Genomic DNA, 17,657 nt, shown 5'->3' on the forward strand with positions numbered 1-17,657 from the left:
TAACCAGAAAGAGAAGAGAGAAACATCAAGTAATAACAAACCACTGAAAACAAATGTTTTACCACTGTTTTAATAGTGCCATTAACATTCCTTGTCATTTCCTATTTTTGTTTAGAAATAAATAGCCTTTTACAGTTCATTATTTAGATTGTTTAGCATGCCTTACAGTCAGCCTGCATGTACTTATGAAAGTTGTATTCAGAGAAATGGACTAATCACTAGCATGACATTACTTCAATATAAATCAAGAATTTTCTTCAAATTAAAACAAGTTGAAAATAAGAAAAAAAAATACATGCAAAAAAAAGATAAAACACATAGCAACCCAATATCAATGATATCAAGACACACAAACAAAGATGCCATTTTATAAGTACAAAAAATACCTTATAGGGTGAACATTTAGGGGAAAAAGCAGACCTCCAGAGGTAGGGAGCCTCTTCCCTTGTGGCAGCAATTCTCTCAACACCCCTGGGTGATCCAGTATTTCACTATAATGACTACGTTATGCACACACAACCATATGTGTGTGTATATACCATATACATGTTTGTGTGTAAGCATGTTTCTTTTTGAACCTGCTAGAAAACTTTTTATACCTTTACTTTAAAATCTTAGTCATATCAGTAACTGACATTTAAATGAGAATCTGACTTACATGAACTACATAGAAGGAACCTATGGATCTTGTCCAATACTTGGGTAAAAATACATGAAACAGCTTGTATTATTGTGCAATAAAACCACTTCTGCATTGGGTGTAATCATGATAAAAGCAAAGAGTTTTGACCTATCAAAACTAGTATTACTCAATAGGATGCAGCTATGGAGTGCTTCATTGCTGTTATGCAATGATTCATTTTTATAACAATTTTTTCTGCTACTGAATTACACACACTATTGTTATTGTGCAATATGCCCACAACTCTCCTGGTGCACACTAAATAATTAGATGTCTTTGATTGTACATTGTTACTATATAGTTAAGCAATAACTGATGAAAAGGTATATTTCTTATAGGTTATTGCCATATCTTAATTAGTTTGTGAAACTCAAGTAGAAGCTGAATGCTGTACACACCTTATGTGTTGATATCATATGCTAATGCATACCTTATTATACGCTGAAAGCACTGTAAAGATATGTGAAGGCTGCCAGCCTAGCTAGACAGAATTTTATAGATAATTCTATGTTATTGTAAATATGAATATAATCCACAGACTTGTCCTCTTAAAATGTAAGAAAACTGTATTAAATGTTGAACTTCAAAAATGTAACCACAGTGCACTCTGCTGGAAGAAAGCTGATAAGTCAAGCATTGTATGACTGATCTCAAGGCTCAGAGACATACTGTCTGGACTGAGGAAGTCCTTCTATTGTTTTGAGACCAGAGTTAATTCCTAGATTTTACATATATAAAATATTTTATTGTTACGGCTTCCTGGCCAGGTGCAAACTTACTAAGAAAACTAACTGTAAATTTAGAGTTTCTGGTAGCCTGGAAACCAGAGAAGTGTCAAGAACGATGTAATCTAAAGTGACTCAGCAGTGATGTATTAAGATGGACTGGGATTTACATTTATACAGAAGAAATAAGATTTAGTCTGGGCGAGAAAGTTCTGCTAATTATTGTTTCTTGTAAGGCTTTCAAAAATTCTATACAGACTGGAAATGCACTGGATAAATGAGGCAGAAACACTGATATTCAGGTGGAACAGAACATCTGAGCATTTGCAGCAAAGAGTTTTATACAGCAGATGGTGTTTATCATATACCCAAATACCCACTTCTCATCATGATAAAATTATTTATAACCTTTCAGCAATCATACCTTCCTGTTGAACGAATTGCAATATGATCCTTTATCAATTTGCTAGCTTCACACAGAGATTGATATTCAGCATGGATGAAAGTTTTTTGTAACAAGGCAGGAAAAATAAAGTACCAGTATTTACTCTTGACTTCCTGGGTAGCAGTGATCTACACCTGATTTAAGCAGCGACATTGTATGTTATAGCTATTATGATGGTAACAGGAGGTCATCTCTAGGGAACTTAAGAAAAAGAAAAAGAAAGAAAGTCTGTTTTCTTATGCCTATGATTCCTCACTAGCAAAATAGAAACAAATGTAAAATGTTGCCAGTGAGTATGATACATTATTCTATATTTGGTCTGCATTGGCCATCCGATGATCTCATTGAAGTTCCGTTGTCACTTTAGGTTATGTACTTATTCATCAATTAAAGGCATGTCTTTCTGTTAACTCCTTGGATGTGTGGGTATCAGTATGTAATATTAGCAGTTAAAGTGATGATCATTTCAGGAATCAAAATTCAGCTTTTAAATCAAAAACAGTTTTTTGTGAAAACATGGTCTGTAAATTAACTGCTGAAATTAACCCATCTGCTGCCTTTAACCTCACTGACATTGCAACCACTAAAAGTAGTGCAAAACACCATCGTCCAGATTCTCAAAAGCTTGCACGGCATGCAAGATTGGTGCAGGAGCTCAAGCAGGCAATATGTCTGCTGTACGATCCAAGAACAGCCTGCAGGGGCGTGCATGAGAGATCCTGCAATAATCCTCCACAGACGAAGGCCTTGTATGCCAATCACCCCATTTGCAGGAGAAATCCATGCAAATGAGGTATTTTTACAATCCAGGAAGCTTGCGGCCTTCCGTGCAGGACTAGTGCAATCAGCAGAAATGTACTTGGTTAGCAACCAAGTACATTTCTGCAAAATCCAAAACAGAGCTACGACAGCCCCAAATAAATGCTGCATATCATGTAGTAAGCATGCCAATGGCCAAGTATAAGGCCACTGACATTGCAAACAGTGCAAGAATTTAAAAAATCAACTTTAATTCTTATTAGCTGACCTTGGCTGTTTAACATAGAACCACATGTGCAAGAGGCTGAGGGTGGTGAGGATGTGAATGCTGCTGAACAACCTACAGTGAAGTGATGGAGAAGAGTGTATAGACACAGGGTAACCTACAAGGGGCTACATGAGCTGGAGATAGTGGAGCGCTATAAGGTGGACAGAGACCTCCTACAGCAATGTTTTGAGCTGTGCCAGCCACACCTGTCACACCAAACTAACTGAAGGAAACCCATCCCAGTGGATAACAAGGTATGTGTAGGCCTAGGTATACTAGCCACAGGTACCTCCAAAGCACAATTGAGGATATCATGAGGACCTCACAGGCATCAGCATCCAGAGTATTAAACCAGTTCCTGGATGCCATGTCAGCATATGCCAGTGAGCACGTATATTTCTTCAAGACACACGAGGTGCTGACCAGCAATATGCGCCTATTCCACCAAATAGGAGAATATCTTGGGATAGTGGGTGCAATAGACTGCACGCATATATGCATCAAAGCACCACCCAGTGAGAAGACTAAGGCCTACATCAACCACAAGGGCATTCCCTCCATCAACTTCCAGGTCATATGTGATGCCCATGGCATTCAAATGAATGTGTATGCAGGCTGCCCTGGAAGCTATGACGATTCCCACATAAGGCATCTGATGCAGCTGTACCAGAGATTTGCTAATGGGGACATCGCCTACAGCCACCTAGTGGGGGATGCTAGGTACACACCGGAGCCATGGCTGATGACACCCATCAGAAATGCATACACACCTGAGCAACAATACCATAATGAGGCACACTCACAGGCCAGACATATAATAAAGTGTGTGTTTGTGATGCTCAGGTCATGGCTCTGATGTCTGGACACATCTGGTGGAGCCTTGCAGTATTCACCAACTACATCTACCCAAATTGCTATGGTATGTGCTATGCTACACAATGTGATCCTGTGGAAACAGCTGCAGCAGGAACAGCATGGGGCAGGGCCACAAAGCCCCCCACCAATGCCAAGGCCTGCACAGGCACAGAGTGACCTGGAAGAGGAACAACTTGAGCTTGCCCCAGTAGGCAGAAGGAAGTGTGCCCAGTATGCCCTGGCCTTGGGAAAGAGGCAATGCATAGCACATGCACTGACACAGTAGGGACCCAGGGAATGACACCTCTGTCTGACTTGCACATACAGTAAAAAGGATGCCAAACATGACACTACTTGTGCTCAACCATGTATAGGGAGTGTACTATGTGCATCCAACATAGGCAGCCTAGCAGCACCATCCGCAAGTCTGGCACACCCACAAGGCAAGTCAATCAACCTATCAATTGCCATATGGAATAGAATGTGTCGTTACCTGTAGCTATGGTATGGATGTCAGAATGCAAGGAAATTGGGTGGCTGAATGTTATGGCAGCAAACAGTAGACACCCATAGTGGCACCATGACATCTGTAACACATACTGGAGTCACCATAGTAGTCAGTACTGCACAGGGTGGCAAAACCCACTGCAGGAAATGTGCTGAGCAACATGTGTGTCCATATGACCTACACATGCCAGTCAGGATGGTTCACATATCCAACAACAGTGTCAGCCAGCAGGACAGGTGTGGACAAATCCAAACAGAGCCTGTGCCATGACCCCAGAAAAATGGGTATGGATAACCCCCCCAGGCCTACACAGACAGACCACAGCAGGGCAGGCCGTGGGATGTTAGTTCTGAAGGGTAGGAAGTCAGACAATAATATGTAGGGCAACCAAAGCCACAATCTGTAGTACAGTGGTATGCCTCTAGCTAGCATGATAGGTAAGACTACAGACTGAGATGGAGTACTCACCATACCAGTACAGTCCCAGCAAATGTGTACAAGTGTCAGGTGTGCCCCCCATACTACGTAGACATATAGTAACAGGTGTACCCCCCAATCCTGTGAAGAAATGTTGAAATAGTCAGGTGTGCCCTCCCCCCAACCTGCATAGAAATATGGTAACAGTCAGGTGTGCCCCCACCAATCCTGTGCAGAGATGTAGAATCAGTCATATGTACCCCCCCCCCCCGCTATGCAGAAATGTAGTAACAGTCAATGCCAAATGATTGATGGATACCATGCAGAGACAGCATGCTACCTGTTGGTGTACAACACAAAGGTTAGCACTGCAGTACAAACTACCTGGACTTGACCCACACATGCAATACAAATGGCCATACTGGGCATGCTCATACACTTAGAGAAATGAAGGCAATGTAAGGCAGCAACATACTGAAAGGTCATACTGGGCATGCTCACACACTTAAACACTTGAAGACCATGTCTGCAAATACCAGTGGACCAGAAATATCTGGTAGACGCAGTTGTTAGTGCAGACACTCATCAGTATGCACCACTCATGCCTTGCACACACAGTGGATAGGAATACAGACATATATGTAAGGACAACACACTATAATAAGCCAAAGGTAGACGGGCATAGATGTGTGGAAGAGGGTGACTGTGACAAGGAGTCATCCAAGCTTGTCCCACCCAGCACACAGCCAAAGGCCCCGAAACACATGAGATGCAGATGTCACTCACTGCAGATACTAGCCACCAGTATCTGTCAGCATTACAGACCATGTGGCACAGTGCCAGCTGTGCAACATGACTGTACAAGGAAGTAGTCATCTAGCAATTGTATACATGTACCTGTGAAATATGACCCTGTGTGTGTCCGCATGTGGCGTGGCAACCCCTACATGAATGGGTAATGGCCCATGCACACACACTGCCCTCCCCATAGCCCTACTACGATAAGCCCACTGAGGTCATCCAATGAGAACTACACCTTTGGGAGAGTTGTAGCCTCGTAATCTCTGTGGCGCATCCCATAACTGCATACTGCAGTAATGTGATAAGCTAGTTAGGTAGGACTTAGAATCCCAGACTTGACATATGTGTGTGTGTGTGTTTGTGGGCGTGTCTGTCTGACTGTGCAGACAGCAATGATTTTAAGGGTAGTCACACACCCAATGATTTAAATGTACAATGTAGGCAAGGCTGCTGATGTCATCCACCTAGAAATACACCTCTGAAAAGATTGTAGCCCAGTAATCTATATAGCACGTCCTGTAAGTGTGTACTGCTGTCATGTGATAAAGTAGTTAGGTAGGTGTTGTAATCCCAGACATGGCAACTGTGTGTGTTTGTATGTCTATCTGTGTAGGGAGCAATGCTTTTTAGGCTAGTCACACCCCCTACAATTCAAATGCTCAACCTTTGCAAGGCTGCTGATGTCATCCACCTAGTAATACACCTCTGGGAAGCTATAGCCCAGAAATCTCCGTAGCATGTCCTGTAACTGTGTACTGCTGTAGTGTGACAGACTAGTTAGGTAGGAGGGTACTTGTGTATTATCGCAACCACATTCCTGAACAACTCATTTTGTAATAAGAAAAGAAACCCCTCTTCTATGAAGAACTTGATATAACCATGAAGTACAACCTCGTTGGATAACAGTAAAACTTAGAAAGAAAAACAATTAAAAAAAAAAAAAAAAACAGAATCACCAACTCTGTAACATTTATCTCATTGTGGAGCTTTTCTACATGAGTCTTTGCTGAAAAATGGGTTATTGTCTAGTTGCACATTCATGGTAAAAAAATGCAAAATAGATAGATTAACTTTTATTTTTCCCTTGTTCAGTGAAATGGTGGTCTTGTAGTAATGCAAAACAAGCCATAAAATTATTTGAACCTGGTTCTGTACCTGTTAGGATGAGTGTCAAGGAAGCTGCCATGAACAAGCATTGGGATACCTTGATTTCCTCTTCAGTAGTCATAGAAGTGAGCCAGCAGTCACAAAGGAGAAAAAAAGGGAGAAACAGGGTGGTGTTGAGGGAAATGAGTACAACTTGTTTGACAAAGTAAGCCAGCAACACCTGTACTTTGCCTTCTCATGATTAAGTACAGCTCCAAATGCCGCACCACTAATGATACATCTGGAAAAGCAGCCATATACTTTTTCTCAATAAGTCACGTTGCTAAAGGATGCTAACAAGGAAGAAGATTTTTGCCTCTATTCCTTTTTTTGTTTCAGAAGCAAGGTGATACAAGAGTAATAATGACCTTATACAACCCTTCTGCGGTCACTGCAGGAATTATACTAGGTTAGGAATGTGGTTGTGATAATATGTATGTAGGAGTTCTATTCCCAGACATGGCAACTGTGTGTGTTTGTGTGTGTGTGTGTCTGTCTGTGTAGATAGCAATGCTTTTTAGGATAGTCACACTCCCCACAATTCAAATGCTCACACCTTTGCAAGGCAGCTCATGTCATCCACCTAGTAATACACCTCAAGGAAGCTGTACCCCAGTAATCTCCGTAGTGTGTCCTGTTACTGTGTCCTGCTGTAGTGTGATAAACTACATAAGCAGGTATTCTATTCCCTGACATGCCAAGTGTGGATGTGTGTGTTCTTTTGTCAGTGTAGGGAGCAATGCTTTTGAGCCCATTCACCGACACTACAACCTCCAATGTTCCACTTTGACAAGTGTGCCGATGTCATCAACTGTTAAATACACCTTTGGGGAAGTGGTAGGCCACTAATTCTGTGGTGCGTGCTGTAACTGTGTACTACTGTAGTGTGATAAACTACTTAAGTAGGAGTTCTGACTCCAGCCTTGTCAACTGTTTGTGTGTGTGTGTCTATCTCTGTAGAAAGCAATGCTTTTTAGGGTAGGAACATCCCCTACAATTTAAATGCTCTACATTAGTAAAGCTGCTGATGTCATCCACCCCGAAATACACCTCTGGGAAGGTTGTAGCCCAGTAATCTCTGTAGTGTGTGCCATAACTGCATACTGCTATAGTGTTCTATACCCACCCATGTCAGTTCTGGATGCTGGTGTGTGTTCCACTGTCTGTGTAGGGAGCAATGCCTTTTAGATTAGTCATACGCAGTACATGACAAATGCCCTACTTTGGCAATCCTGCTGAAGTCGGCCAATGTGATATACACCTTTGGGGAAGGAGTACTACAATAATCACCATGGCACATACTATAACTGCGTAGTGCTGTAGTGTAATAAACTAGTTAGGTAGGGGTTCTACACCTGGACATGACAGGTGTATGTGTGTGTGTGTGTGTGTGTGTGTGTGTGTGTGTGTGCATACGTGTGTGTGTGTGTGTGTGTGTGTGTGTGTGTGTGTGTGTGTGTGTGTGTGTGTGTCCGCGTGTGTGTTTATACCTTGTAGCCTGTGTGGACGAGGGTGTGCGTGTGTGACACCTGGGCCCAATGTGGAGCAGGTTTTGCAATTTTCTTATATGGTGGCCCTAGTACATATCACAATGTTCACTGTACAGGGAAAGCACCTGTGAAATACCTAAGAGGCTGGGGTGCAAATCCATACCCATACATGTGACATCAAGGCCAGGCAATCACAGTTATCAACCCCAGTATTACCCAGAGCACACTCTCAACCCATGTCTCATACAAACACACACACACAGGGCGAGCCAACTGCCAAGATGTGTGTAGTACACTGCATATTGGTGACTGATAGTAACTATGTTGTGAATTCAGTGGCCTACAGAGGCCATGGCACCCTGTCCATCAGTATGATAGGCACATAATTGCAGACAGTGTGCCTTCAGTATGTTTCCCACTGGATGACTGCAACAACTGTGGTTACATCAAATGTGATCCACAAAGGCCATACCATGCCTTACACACATGCCCTGTATGGACAGATGCCACTGACACCAGGGAATACCTGTAGCATGCTATCAATGTAGGTGCAGGGTCAACCTGTTGTCCATTACCTGGCCCCACCACATGAGGGTGGGCCAGACAATCCAGGCACACTTCCACATGCCACTGTACATGAATGTGAGACGTGTACACATCCCAAACACCGTCCATGTCATGGCATATAGAACACATACATGCCAAGCATTGCACAGCACTGGCAATGTATAATAGTAAACCAGGAAACTGGATGGTGAATACTATATGCACCTGTGTAGTCCATTCTAGATACTACACCCCTTAGCCATAATGCAGACCATTTTCATGTGGCCTGATGCCAAGGTATCCCACTCATCTAGCCTTGTACAGCCATCTGGCACCATCAACTACTATACTCCCATGAAGCAATGCACACATGCATTCCGGTACTATCACCCTGTGTCTGTGTGTGTGGTGTATGATGCTTCCAACCACATTCACACACAGTACCACCCCCATTGACATACTGAAGCATGCTCTCTAATGTCAGACACTGTCACATACGCTTTGACAATAGAACCCCAGGATAACCTCTGTGGGCCAATTGATAAATATGCATTACTGTATTGTGGCAAGGTAACTGGTTAGGAAGTGTATTTGTTACCCTGCCAAATCTGGCAATGTGTATGAGTCCATTACAGAGTGTGGCTGTGTTGATGCTGACATCTGTTCATGTGAACAGGCTCATGTGCTACACCTACTGTATCACAACAGCATTGCAGATGTCACTCACCTGCACATATACATCTGGACAGCTCAGCAACATGTAAGCTATGTGGTGGATGCAATAACTGCATACACAAGTGATAGCTATCCATAGTCAGTCAGGAGTTTGAAACCCCATACTGGTAGGTGTGTGACACAAACTTGCTTAAGTTTTACTCAGCCACACCTTCCTTGACATACTTTGTCTCTGTCTGCCCCACCCACACCTTCTCTGGTGGATGTGGGATGTACACCTGCTTTGCTAGGTAGCGGCTTGTGTTTTGTAAGTGATGGTCATGATCAGCTGATGGCCTCTGCACCAACTGCAATCTTTCTCTAGCTGAGTGCATGTGGAACAGCTGTGGTAACTTTCTCATAGCCATTGACATGGTAACACACTCCAATATCTAGGAACATCATTTTGGAGTTGGCCCTTTACATCCACTGTGGGCAGGAACTAGATCTGTCATTTGGAGAAATGCATCTCAGATGGATTAGGGATTTACCTCTGTGTGGAAACAGGGCAACACGGTGGGGGATGTGCCTGACCTGACTACAGACTGTAAGTGCTGCTATACTGCATGTGGAGTAATGTTGGTTTAACAGTGTGTGTGTGGATATGGCTGTCCTACATGTTGCAATACCTGCCATGTCAGTACTATGTTTATGAGGAATCCGCATCTGCAGGGTTGTCTGCAGACTGGGCAGTATTGTGCTCTTGGTGTCATGTGTTACCCACACAGCACATTTCTGTGAACTGCAGAAGGTAGTGTGAGGATTGCAGTCTGCAGATGGTGAGAGCCATGACAGTTATTGACTTCATATCCCTCACAGGACACATGTTGCAAAAAACCCTGTTAAAACAGTACATGTATGAGGTTATCACAGCAACATGTCAATATTGGCCCTATGTAGCTGTGGCTGTGTTCACATTGGATGTGTTTATGCACTTTCACACAAGTGTATCTTACCATGTGGTGTGACATGCCTGCAGAGCCTGCTATATATGCAGGTACATGTGCGTTCCCCCATAGGAGACGATGGCCAGGGTTAAGCCAGTCTGCCTGTAGCCTGCACAGTGCATTTTAACATGTTTAGCAGCTTAGTGTACTTATCCAGTGAGATGTCATGTGGAGATACTTGCCGGATGTACTGCTGTCGGGTTCTCCCTTAACAGTCATGCATGTCAGACAGAGCAATGGGATGCTGTACAGATGTATGCCACTATCTAATGGGTAGTATGTGGCCATGGCACCCCTGTACCAGCAGTCATTATGTGTTAGGTCAGACATGGGTATGTGAATGCATAACCTATGGTGGCATATGTATACCAGTCATTATGTGTTATACCCATCTACATGGCTGTTAACATCCATATTGTCATGCATGGTACACATGTTTAGCACTAAGGGGTTCTGTGTATACCTCCGGACTGTAAAGAGTGTTTCAGAATTCCCACGTATATTGGTCAATATCTGTGCTGCAGTCCACAGGGGCATTACGTGCTAGCAGTGGTACTTTACCAGGATGTCCTTAGGATGTCTGTTAGTAGCCAATGGCGCACATTTGTAAAGTAGATGTGACCTCCCACACAAACCATGTCTGTGAAGACAATCCCAATTACATTAGCAGTAGTCTACCAATATACCTGCTATACATACCTGACATCCACTTGCACTATGACGTTGGGACTATAGGGGCTGGGGTAGGTCTACACTCCATGTCCAGAACATATGGTGAGAACATCTGTACATATAATCATTCAGATATATATATATATATATATATATATATATATATTTATTTATAATTCCACATACAAATAAACATATATAGATGGGTATGTATATGTACATAGATATACATATACACACTCATATATATACATATACAGAGCAATATATGTCTACCCATATACAGATAGTGATACATATGCACATAAATATATGGATATCTACAGATATAACAACAGTAGTAGGTATAGATATGTATGCACATATAGTCATAGATATATATATATATATATATATATATATATATATATATATATATATATATATATACCAACATAACTAGGCATATCTGTACACATAGGATGTGCATACATATATAGCTATATACACATATCTATATGTACATATACGTATACCTATATATACACATATGTATAGATACATATATGTATAGATATGTACACATATGTACATACGAAGAGGTGTACACATGGCCGTATATATGCAGCACTATACAGATGTGTATAGACATATGTATGTGTATACCTGCATATGTACATGTAGCTATCTATAAACCTATATGTATACAACCATATACCTGTCTTGAATAACCGTCACAGTTGCATATACCCTCTCGCATGTATCCCACCATATGTATCTGTTATGTGTACATTATGATTACACAACATATGTGATGCAACAGTCTTATTAATGACAAGGACTGCACAATCTAGGACGTAAAGGCAAGTGTTCAATACCACTCCATTTGGGTAATGACAGCAATATTGATAACACAACAGCTGCCCCCACAGTGGTCATGGTGTAGTGGTCATGTGTTGTGACTTCAGAGTAAAGGGCAGTGTGTTCATGACCTGCAAGGGCTACTCATTTTGTTGATGGCCAAAACAAGGTCTGTTGGATACAGAGTGGTTAAGGCAGCATTTGTGCAATGTAGACCACACAAGTCAGTATCACGACATTGCTAGGTAGGGGTCTAGTCCCAGTGTTGACAAGTAACAGTGTGCGTGTATGTGGATGGGTCTACATCAGGTTGCAGAGTATACACGCCTCAGTGGGCCACATGTCCATGTGGCACAGGCAATACCCAGTATAGTAACCTATGAAATGTGTTCTACTGTACCCCAGATATGTCACTGACATGGTGTCAGCACAGTGACATACCCCGTTGTGCAATATGACAGCAGACCATGCTCATGCTGACACGTACACCTACAACACACTTGCATATCAGTTTAGAGACCACAACCAAGCAGTGTTACTAACAGCTAGAAGGCATCTTTGCTTGACAGCTACACTACCTGCCAATTATGCCTCACACTCTACACCCTACAACATGTTACACTGCAGGACTGTGGTACATTGTGTACAGTCACCCTGTGTATCAGAACCATATCAGCCTGTCCCTGTATCGATGGTATGGATGACAGGGATGGGGCACAGGTATCATCATAAGCACAGGGCATCCTCGTGTTGACACATGAACACCTACAACACACTTGCATATCACTTTAGAGACCACAACCAAGCAGTGTTACTAACAGCTAGAAGGCATCATTGCTGGAAGGCTACACTACCTGCCAATTATGCCTCACAATCTGTACCCTACAATATGTTACACTGCAGGACTGTGGTACACTGGTGTACAGTCACCTTGTGCATCAGAACCATATCAGTCTGCCCCTGCATCGATGGTATGGATGACAGGGATGGGGCACCGGTATCATCATATGCACTGGGTGTGGTGTTGGTGTGCCAGAGGCCAAGGGTGGGCCATACACTTGACACCATGTGTGTGGATGAGGGATGTATTCTGGGAAGCTGGCTGAGGTCATGTGGTGTGTGTAGGTATGAGGTGCCCTAGGTGTGTTTGCATAGTTTGTGGGTATGCATCCACACAGTACTACCTTGTGGCTGCCCTGCACTGGTGTTTCTGGACAGCTGCAGACCATACTTGGCAGGGTGTGCAGTTCACTGCCTCTGGCCATGGACACGTGGACTGTGCCTCCCAGGGGTTCCTCGGGCATGTGCAGGTACAGGCGTTGAAGTGGTGATATTTGTCCTCTCGTACCACATCACCTGGGACTGGCCAGAACCACATGCACTTGGTCTGTTGTGGTGTGGTGTGGACAGCACCCCCCTACCCTGTTGGGGCTGCTACTGCCAATACGGGAGCCACTTGGTGTCCTAGCACACCCATGCTGAGTGCCAGCTGATGGTGTTGCTGGGCCACGTCCATGCGGGTGTTGCTGCATCCCCACCACATGTCAAAGCATGGACACACCATGGCTGATGAGGGCCATCAGCTCATCATGCCGTCTATCTGCTTGCTCATTAGAATCACAGATGGCAGCTGCTAATTCATGGAGGTTGTTGCCTACAGTAGCAAGTGCAGCCCTCTGCAGCCTAAGGCCCCATCTGGTGTAATGCTCAATATGTGCCTGCACTGCCATTGCTGCCTGGAACATGCATCTGCTGGTTGCAGCAATGTAGCCTATGCCAGGGGCATGATGTCCAGTGGCTCTACCATGAGCACTGAGGAACATCTGCTTATGTGGCAATCTGCCAGACATCCGGCTGTGCCTGCTGTGACTGGACACAGTAGGCATGTTTACCACATTTTCCCGTGCACTGCCACAGAATGCCAGCTGTCCCTCTGCTATGGCCACTGGTGCTGGGGTGTGTATAGGCACTGTAACTGTGTGCGGGGGTGGGGTGACTAAAAGGGGGATGTCACATGTTGGTGCAGTGTCAGCCCCTGACAACCCCACCTGTGCCTCACCATTATCATCATCATCATCATCATCACGGGTGTCTGTATGGACACCTTCTATAGATTGGGTGCAGGAAGGACCCTGACCCACCTCGTCACCTGTGGGGGAAAACAATAACTGCACTTTAAAACCTGTACAGCATTGCTTAACAGTACACACACACACTCACACACACATACACTCACACACACACACACACACACACACACACACACACACACACACACACACACACACACACACACACACACACACACACACACACACACACACACACACATCTCCGTACTACCTACCTGTCCATGCATTTACAGACAGCACCACGCATATTTCCATGTGTTACCCCATTCTGCATCACACTTGTTAACATACACTCATTAATATGACAGTCCTCTAAATGCCCACACAAGTGGCCACAACACAAGGCCTGGTGCTACATTACCTGCCTAACCTGTGTGTAGTGGAGTAACATGGCCTCAATGCTGTCAGTCGGTATGCATCCTCTGTATGGCGGGAATGATGTGCATGGCCCCTATATGTGTGGGCTACTATGTTGTAGCCATAATAGCTCTCACTGGTGTGCAATGTATATGTAATGCTCAGTACATGCTGGATATGCTGCTCCGTCGGCCCATCTAGTGTCAGCTGTAATATCTAGATACACTCCCTGGTGTTGACTATTACTTCCCCAATGCATATGCAGAGCTGCATACATGGGCTGTAGGTGACCTCTGTTCTGACAACAATATTAAATGTGTACCTGGGGCCTACCTTCCCTCTGGATGTCTGATCCAAGCTAAAGGCTATATTATACTATTTGCTGTCCTGTGAGTATATGACAGGTATTCCTGGTGTGCAATGTGGCACTCCATGTCCATGTACTGCATGGTCCCAAAAGGAGGTACAACCATATGAACACCTCACAATCACACATGTGCATACATGGCTGCACACACAAACACACACATGCACACATGCATCATACATGTATCTACCTCCCACCACTTTGCCAGAGTGACCATGCAGGCAAACTAACTAACCACCAGGATGCACACACACACACACACACACACACACACACACACACACACACACACACACACACACACACACACACACACACATACAGGTGAGGTTGCACAATGATCGTACACACAGTCCTCCAATTGCCCATCTGCCAACATGCAGAACGCATGGTACAGAACAGCATTCAGTTCAGCTATACTCACACCATGCTAGCAGTGGTATACATGTGTATGATGCATGTGCTGTGACTAGGTGATGCCCTTTCCCCTGGATACCTCTGCACCCATGTACACATTATTGCTGTGCATCTGTTCTGCACCCTACCATGTACTGTGCCCCACAACTCACAGGTGTCCAACCCATTGCAGAATGTGTAGTACCATGTCACTTATGTCAGCTGTACCTCTCACAGCCCCTATGTGTTTCAGCAACACATACCTGGGATGATATGTGGACTGTTGTCATTGGTGAATCCCAGATGCCTGATTTACAGCTGTCAACATCAACAGACCATGTATGGCCACTGCAGAAATGCTTACACTGACAACCATCAGAGCATACTGTGGCTATGGGGGTGTACACACCCTTTTTGATTTTACACACACATCCGTGATCTAGCATGGGACCACAGCAAGGCAGATCTTAGCTGTACACACACCTAGTATGTAACATATGTCCTGTACATTCACATGCAGTGTCTACAGATTGTGGTAGGTGTGCAGCTGCTGACCACAATGCATACACACCATGTGGGGATGTGTGTGCACACCCTTATCATGACGGTTTATCACACATCTTGTTGTGTGCACTATAGCAGTCACTGCCCATGGCAGAGGTATAGCAGTGTGGGCCTTCTGCAATTGCCAGTGTATGTTCAGCCCACCCTACACATGTCCCCCTATTCTGCATGATTGCAAGGTTCACTCGTGTGCACATCCCATGGTGCTCACACAATGCTGTCACTATTGGAGTGTGGGTAAGGTTACGTCTGCCACAGGTCATGGACCTGATTAAATGAAGATAGAGCCATTCATACCATCCTTAGGATCCCTGCTGCAGTGCACTGGCATTTCATGCTGAGACCCAACACTCAGCATTTATGCAGATGCATGACAGGTAAGTCCTAAACATATGTGTCAGCTTGCAGTATACCATAAACTGCACACCACATGTTAATGTGGACTAGCATAATGCCGTATGCCATAGTGTATCTCAGCAGCAGGTGGCATTGCCCTACAGGTATGTACACTGGTGTTGCACTGTATACTGTATATGGGTGTTGTCCAGAACATGTTGCTACTGTAGGCCATGTCTACCAACAGTATGTTAACTCCTGTGGACACATTCTGCAATGACAGGATGTTAGTTGTCATGCAGGTGTGTGACATACCCTTTCAATACCCCATCATGTTTGCCCCTGTGATACCATGCAGTTCACAGCAATAATACATGCACATGTACAGCATGCATTCAGGGTAGGTGTGTTAGATGTGTGAATGTAATATTATATCACCATTACATGTCTGGTGTGTTGGCATGCATCTACATAAGACATACTCACCAGCTTCAGGCTGCTGCCTTGCTGTTACCCCAGAGGGACCCATAAGTGGGTGAGAGATGCAATGTCAGTGCCCACACCTGTGGCACTGCTACAGGCTGGGTGCAGTACTACCATACATCAACTGTAAATTCACACAATACTACCACATCTGGGCATCTGTTTATCACTACAATGCAGCAACAAAATATTTGTATAACATATCAGATATGCATGATCTACATATACCACTGTGGATATTTATACAACAGTGGTCTACTGATGTGCCCTGTATCCTTACCTGCACGCTTCTCAGCTGTTGTGTGGGTGACACCCACCTCCACAAAGGGGTTCAGTGGTTGATGGTGTTCAGGACAGGCAGGTGGACGAGGCTGGCCAGGAGCTCCTCCACACGTGTCGAGGGGAGATGGATGGAATGCCCCCCCCCATGGCAAGGTGATCCCCCCGGACTGTGGCAGCATGCCAACACGCATTGTGAAGCAGGTCGCTGCAATGATGCTGGACCTGCTCATAACTGCAGTTATGCAGGCCGGCATCATTGACCCTGTGGACAAGATCGTTCCACAGGGCAGTCTGCTCCTGCTGTTCTTGTGCTGTCCTGCCAAACAGGACCTGGTAGTGCAGTATCAGGTGGTTTATTATTACATCATTTTCCTCTGCGGAATATGCTGGCAGCCAGATGTGTACCATCATGCCTGAAAAACATGAGGATGGGAACAGGCCTGAGTGATTCATATGGTAAGGTTACCACAGTTCATAATACACATCTCTGTCATACCCCCCCCCAACCATATCAGCTTCAAAAGACTATACACACAACTCATTAGGTATGGCTACAGCTTAATTACCATTTAGACAGATTGTGTAGTGTACCACACCTTCTGCTATGTGATTGTAGCTATGTACCCTGTGTGGATACTAACATTGCTGGCCTTTTACAGATTATTCACTTGCATGCCATTGTCAATGCCACTATGGTTACATATATGCCAGTGGTATGGCTGCTCTGAGATTGCTGCACATCTGACAGTCTGTGTTATAGGGGAGCTCTATGCATGCTGTTGGACATGTACCAGGATTGTGTAGACTATTGCTACCAACATGTGTACTATGACAGTGACACAATAGCATGTATATGTTCCATTGGCCAGCTGATCCACCTCTCCACACCTATCTGACCAGGATCCCTGGCCACATCACATGTGTG

This window comes from Protopterus annectens, chromosome 1.part1 (genome assembly GCF_019279795.1).
Source record: "Protopterus annectens isolate FY-2018-M chromosome 1.part1, PAN1.0, whole genome shotgun sequence".
NCBI classification, from domain to species: domain Eukaryota; kingdom Metazoa; phylum Chordata; order Ceratodontiformes; family Protopteridae; genus Protopterus; species Protopterus annectens.